Here is a 7,023-nt window from a genome sequence, read left to right on the forward strand (position 1 = left end):
TAAAACAAATCTATCAGGGCTGCAGGTTTCATGAACTGACTCACTTTGATTTAGCATCTTCTTAGTATGGCTATATTCATTCTGACCCACAAACTAAATACCACATTTCAATCCCAAAAATGTTTTTAATCTGGTGGGATTCACATTAGTGATCCAACATCTACTCTTTCCAGCAGGTAGGCTACACATTTGTTTTGTTTCTTTTTATAAATGTACTTTGGGTGCTGCTTAGGGCTTTAGATGTCTCAAAACTTCGTCAGCCGGTGATTGTCAAGCAAATAACTGTTGGTCTCACAGTATTGACCGTTAATTAACATAAACACATTTAGCATCTCCAATCTTCCACACATAGCCGACAAGCCATTTTAAAAAGTCTCATAAATCCATATAATAGAGCCTACACATTCACAGTAAATCCATTATTATTTTTGACAGGTCTAAAGAAGCTGTATATGAAGAAAATGTAGTATATTTCAGAAGAAAAGAATAGCATACTCTGAGTTGTCCTTCTGTTAGGTCCTGTTCGTGTTGCTACACTACTTCATCCAGTAGACAATATTTCTTATATTCCGTGGTATTATTCTATAGTATGAAGAATACAATTAAACAAATGCTTAATTTAGAGTTATTAATGTAACTTTAGTTGTTCTACAAACGATGGGCTACATGTTTAGATTTTTAATACATTGTCAGGCTGCATGATGAGACTAATGAGATTTGAAAAAGGTTTGCTGAAAGGCATGAGCTCTGCTTTGTTTTTTCACAGGCTGTACACACTCCATAGTCTTCATTCACAATTTGACAAGCACTTGATAATGCCTCCAATTCACATGGCATCCCCTATGTGGCCGTAATGCAGTCTAAAAAATCCATGCCTTTTGCGCCGGAGTGCTGCGTTCGCCCTTCTCCCTGAGTGTGCTGCAATCCAAAGCTCTCTCACTCATAGATGCTCTGTCACCTGATAGGGTCTTTCTCACAGGCTACAAGTTAAGACAGACACATCGGAGACGCAACTGTGCACGTCCTTACAATTGCGAGGTTCCATTTGTGTTATGAAAAACGTCACATTTACTTAGTCAGCAACAAGATAGGTTGGCCTAACGAACAGCAAAATCACTAGCCTATGTCAATCTACTATCTCCCATAGTACAAAAATCGACCTATTCTACTCTGTGCGAGAAATAGATATACCAAACATAGTCTGGGACAGTTGTGGGATGAGAGATCCCAAGTTAATACAACCACTAGCATCAAAAAAACTATGTTATGCAATGTGTCTGACACAACAGATCAGAACGTTTAGCTTGACATGTTGACAAACTATTAGGCTTTTTCTTCACATTATAAGCGCAGCAATGCGCACATGGTAGTAGAGATAATTGCGAATGTTCCATTTGTGGAAAAAAACATTAAATCAAAATAAAAAAAACTGACCTCTCGTAAGTAAGCATTTCACGGTAAGGTCTACACCTCTTGTATTCGGGCATGTGACAAATAAAGCCAGTGTAGCGGTTATTCTGTCACCGCAACAGCCCTAGTGCTGCTGTTATTTATAGCAGAGCTCGTTACAGCAGTAAGAAAGGCCTGGTTCTACTTTGCCCCTCATCATCACAGTGAGTCCTACAACAGGTGTATTGGTCCTCTAAGGGACCGTCTTTGCAAATACTGTTTCCAGTTGTACATTCAGTCAAAGGTCTGGGTTTTAACAATAATGTGCCACTTGTATGTTGTAACATGTCATCTTTCTTGTTGACTGAGTTCTGTTGTTTTCTAACTAATGAGAATACCTTATAATTGTGTAATAAGATACACAATTAACTTGCTTGTATTGCTTCCCAGCAGGTTGACTGTTAGTTCTACTTTGACCCCCAACACCCCAGTGAGACCAACTACCAATAGCTCCACTAAATGTAACTTAGTTTGCATTTAAACATTTTCTGTTCACATTAATTCACTAAAGCTCTGAGCGGTTTACTTAAAACCTATTCATAGCTGCTTGTAATTTCAGTCCAGATTTGTGTACTTTTAGTCCATCTGAATTGTAGGTAATGTGTAGTATACTTCTCTTTTTCTGCTTAGTTAATTACTTTCTTGTGTAATGAGTTCTCTTCTCACCAGGTTTGACCTCTCCTTTGACCCCCAGTACAGCGGTGAATCCTTCATCAGGTGTGTTAGTCATATTTACCTAGTTAGTAGATAGAACCTAAAACAAATAGAATTGCTTTATATTCCTCAGATTTTTGTACGTTTTTTTCCTTTCGAAATTTCTCTGATTTAAAAAAAAGGTTGATACTTGATTCATTAAATCAACCCATTTAGATATATTTAGATAAAACGTTTTTGTGTAATTAGAATGACTTTCCTTGCACCAGGTTCAACTGTTAATTCTTCTCAGACCACTGACACTCCAAGTAAAGGTAAGTATGTCCACTAGACTTTAGTTTAGTGTGTAATAAGTTGTGTTGTGTGTTATCTGTTAATAAAGGTTTCTCTCTTCCATGTGCACATGAGGGTCATGATGCTGGTGAATGAGGACCAAAAGCGACGTAATAGTAAACAGAGTCTTTATTTCCGAGTATTAAACAAATAATGATGTTCCTGGAAATTATCAATGGTAATCCAAAAATAGGAAAACTGAAATCCTCTCGTAAAAGAGAAGAACGACTGGAGACTGCGACGCCACAGACTGCAGGTCGCTTCAGGAAGGCACTGGCCGTAGCTGACCCTAGCACCTGCTCACACGCAGCATCTGAAAAGGCAAAGAACACGACAGGGCGGAACAAGACACCCAGGAACAGCAAACATCCAAACAAGAATCCACAAGGACAAAGCGGAAACAGAGGGAGAAATAGGGACTCTAATCAGAGGCAAAATTAGGACAGGTGTGAAAGAGTAAATGAGGGTCGTTAGGAGAATGAAAACAGCCTGGGAGCGGAACGGAACGATTAGAGAGAGAGCGGGAGAGGAAAGAGGGCGAGTGAGAGAGAGAGAGAGAAAGAGGGAAAGAACCTAATAAGACAGCAGAGGGAAGCACAGGGACAAGACATGATCCAAAGAACAAACAGACAGTACCCCCCCCACTCACGAGCGCCTCCTGGCGCACTCGAGGGAGGAACCCTGGCGGCAACGAAGAAATCATCAATCAACTAACGGTCCAGCACGTCCCGAGAGGGACCCAAACTCCTCTTTTTTTTTTTCCTCAGGACCGTAACCCTTCCCAATCCACTAAGTACTGTGACCACGTCCCGAGAACGCACATGTCCATGATCTTCCGACCTTGTAAATAGGAGCGCCCTCGACAAGACGGGGGGGAGGAAGACGAACGGGTGCGAAGAAAGCTTGACACAAAGACATGGAAGACGTGTGGACGCGACGAAGATGTTGCGGAAGAAGCAGTCGCCACAGCGACAGGGATTGACGACCTGAGAGACACGGAACGGGACCAATGAACCGCGGAGTCAACTTGCGAGAAGCTGTCGTAATGGGGAAAGGTTACGAGTGGGAAAGCCACCTCTCTGAACCCGCGACAATACCTAGACTCTTAATCCTACGTTTATTGGCGGCTCTCACGTCTGCCCGCCCTGGAACGGCCCCAAAGTGCAGACCTGACCCTCCTCCAGGTGCGGCTCACAACGTTGGAACAAAAGGCAACTGAGCGGGAACGCTGGATCGGCGAGCTGGGACGAGAACAAGAGGGAGGCTGGTACCCCAAGACTACTCTGAACGGAGATAGACCGGTAGCAGACGAAGGAAGCGAGTTGTGAGCGTACTCAGCCCAGAGGGAGATAATGACTCACGTGTAAAGCTGTACCCATCACTGCGTGGAGAGAGAGAGTTTGGTCCTGAGCTCACTCTGTTTTCACAGCTCACCTCCTTACGCCTCACTGACTGTAGACGTCTGATCAGATCACTATTGTTTGGAGTGAATTGACAGAACCGCTTTTTGGATGCTGAGGTGGCTTTTCTCTTCTTGATCTTTGCTGTGAAGGATGGCTGACTCTCCTCTCCAACATACAGGTTACAGGTGGTGTCAGGACTGACGGATCCAGGAATCAAACAGATGATGTTGAAGTACCCATCAAAATAGACTCTAATGTCTGGTTTTGGATCTGTTAGGAAAGGACAGAGACTCCTTTTTTGCATCACTCTGATTGAATGTAATGTACATGTCACAAGTGACACTGACTCTTACTAAACTAGAGCCTGCCATTCTCTTTATATTACGTATCAGCATGTCTTATTTGATATCATGCATATTTATGAGTGCCTTTAATCATGTGTGCTGTGTGTTTACAACGATTGCCTTTCACTTAATTCCTTATATTCTCACGTTTGAAATCAAATTGAATCGCATGGACTATATTGCTTGGATCTATGGTGTGGGAGATGACGGAGTGTGTCACTTGTCATTTAATTATAAATTCATTTTCAATGTTTAAGTACTCATAGATATTGTAGCACTTGATATACTTTGAAAACAAAACATTTAAGTCACTGTTGTCTAATAGATGATAACAGTGCATCCACAATTATGCAGTTTAGGTTAACAAGATAACTTTGATTGATTGATGGTAATATTATTCTGTAAAAAAAAGTTAAACAAAACATTTTTAGAAACGGCAAATAATTCCAGTTTTTAACACTCACAATGACCTTGGTAATGACCTTGGGCTTTGATGTATTGGAAGGTGTCTGGAAATAACAAAATAGGTCTTGATCAGGAAAATGTGCCATTCTAAATAATAAATAAACATGTGAGACACTTTGCACAAGTTGGTAAAGTGTCATATACAACAATGGATCCATGGACATGTTATCAAGCAGTAGTCATTCTGATCTGAACAAAATATAATGATACAGAAAAATACATCAATAAAATTATCAATGGAATAAGACACAATTATTACAGCCATGAGATTCAGAAATATATAAAGAGTTCCTGAAGTAAAATATTAAAAGAGGAGAGAGAATCCTGTAGCACTAACAGATGATGGAACTTGGAATGGAGGAATAACTCACCCAAAAGGAGGATGAGCAGAAACAGATGACCAGCCATATCAGGGATGAATAACGCCATTTGTCAGACATCTACATACTGTTAGTCTGACTTCACAGAAGATGGTGACTGTGTCAGAGAGGGTTGTTTGAATAGAGAAGTAGATGTGGAGCTTGTTCACAGGAAAACCACAGACAGCAGAAACCAGTTTCACATGGCAAGTATGGCTAATGTTGCAGAGGAACATTCAGAATAATTCATCAGTCATTATTTTAGTTGTCTGTAGCTATTTGTCTTTAACAGCGGATATTTTGCATAATTTGATAGCTTCAATTACATTTTCTAAACCAACAAACTAACTTGTCTGAGTAAAAAATGTGTCTTTGACTTTATGGTTTCATGTTTTTGACAACTGTATTTGTATTTGTGGTTGAGGTTTATGATCTCTAAAGCGTAGTAACATGTCACTTTGATCACAACTGGAAATGCTTGACCTGCCCAAAAGAGCAGCTCTGTTCCTGTGAGTGTCTGCGTACCGGATGAGCCTGGCAGATTAAATCCCCTCTCTTTATAGAAGTAAAGGTGAGACACATAGAGAGCTGGAGGAGTCTGACAGCTCAGTTGAACTGAGTCTCTCTCTCTCTGATGACTCCACAACTCACTTTCATCTGAGGAAGTTCTGTGAGAACAGAATAATAGAGCGTTAAGCATTTTGTGGTTTAAGAAATTTACTGACAGCCTAATCACTCCTTGTTATTTCAGGCAATCTCAGTTAACCCAGAACTAAAGTATTCGTAATTGGTCAGAGCTTGATTACGTTCTGTGTCCATGTGTGTTCAGAGAAGAGAACAGAAAAGGATCAGAACCGGAACAAAGACCTCCACCTTTGTCTTTTCAAGTTACAGGCAAGTCTAAGGGCCAAATGTCCCCTCCCCTTGTTCTATTTCCCGAGTCAATGAACTCATGGATACCATTTTTATGTCTCTGCGTTCAGTTTTGAAAAAAAAAATCTGCTTACTAGCATTAGCGCAATTGCTAACTAGCATTAGCAGTAGTAATCACTTGCGAAACTGTTCATCTGAGCGCTGAGCTCCTGTGAGTGTATGTCTACAGAGTGAAGCTAGAGTAAAGTCCCTCTTCCCACTATGGAGAAGAAACACTGATCTAAAGAGACAGATGGAGGAGTCTGACAGCTCATCTGAACTGAGTCTCTCTCTGATGACTGTAGGACACACTGTCAGACTAGGCTGAGGAAGGTCTGTGAGATCAGAGGAAAATACATTTTCACACTACGGCAATGTGTTAAATCTCCAATATTGTCTAAGACTTCTGTTCCCTTCGTCAATATCATTGAACMCACAAACAGAGAACACAGAGAGACAGTGWATGACATCTCCATATTAAGTTGACTAGCATTTTACTAAACAGATGACAGTGACTGACTAAAATATTGTTAGCACATTTCATTTAATGGGTTAACTAAAATAGTTAAAATGGAARAACTAYTGTAAAACTAAAGTGTGTGGRCATCTCACTAYATCACCGTTAAYAATGTTATCTSRCTAACCTTGAGCTTGGAGAGACCAAACAGCATCTAGCAATGACAAAAAGTCAAATGAGCATCTTWSTCATTCTGGGWGAAAAAAACATCCTTCAAATGTCTTTGTCTTCTGTTGTTCATTTACATTTATACAGATGCAGTATAGTAGTAGAATGGAGACTGTTCATTAGCAATAACAACTCAATCACACAGTACATCATGACTTACATTCCACAGGCTGATCAATTAATTGTTTTATATACAGTACCATGAATGCACACTTGTATAGCATGGTCAACCAACCGGCAGGTTAGTTTTCTTAGGTGACGAGAGGTGGCTATAATACTGTAGGAGAGGTATCATAGCTATGGTACATAGTGAAAGTATGCATTTGTTCTCAGTTCTTCATGTGTAGTTTATAACCGGACATACAGTCTATTTACATAGAGACCAGCCAGCATACAAGTCTGAAAGAAAGTCACCTTTA

At 40.4% G+C, this 7,023-nt stretch overlaps 2 long non-coding RNA genes across 2 annotated transcripts; one reads left to right on the forward strand and one right to left on the reverse strand.

Annotated features, from left to right (window-relative positions):
* The first annotated feature begins 1,845 nt into the window (after positions 1–1,845).
* Positions 1,846–2,463, forward strand: LOC112076536 (uncharacterized). Its single transcript, XR_002895210.2, has 3 exons — positions 1,846–1,910; positions 2,119–2,166; positions 2,373–2,463. It is a non-coding gene; the product is annotated as an uncharacterized lncRNA (long non-coding RNA).
* A 1,341-nt stretch (positions 2,464–3,804) lies between these two features.
* Positions 3,805–5,180, reverse strand: LOC139026070 (uncharacterized). Its single transcript, XR_011477777.1, has 3 exons — positions 5,020–5,180; positions 4,648–4,692; positions 3,805–4,109 (listed from the first exon to the last, which is right to left on the reverse strand). It is a non-coding gene; the product is annotated as an uncharacterized lncRNA (long non-coding RNA).
* Positions 5,181–7,023: the final 1,843 nt, after the last annotated feature.

Source organism: Salvelinus sp. IW2-2015, unplaced genomic scaffold, assembly GCF_002910315.2.
Source record: "Salvelinus sp. IW2-2015 unplaced genomic scaffold, ASM291031v2 Un_scaffold3817, whole genome shotgun sequence".
In the NCBI taxonomy this organism is placed as follows: domain Eukaryota; kingdom Metazoa; phylum Chordata; class Actinopteri; order Salmoniformes; family Salmonidae; genus Salvelinus; species Salvelinus sp. IW2-2015.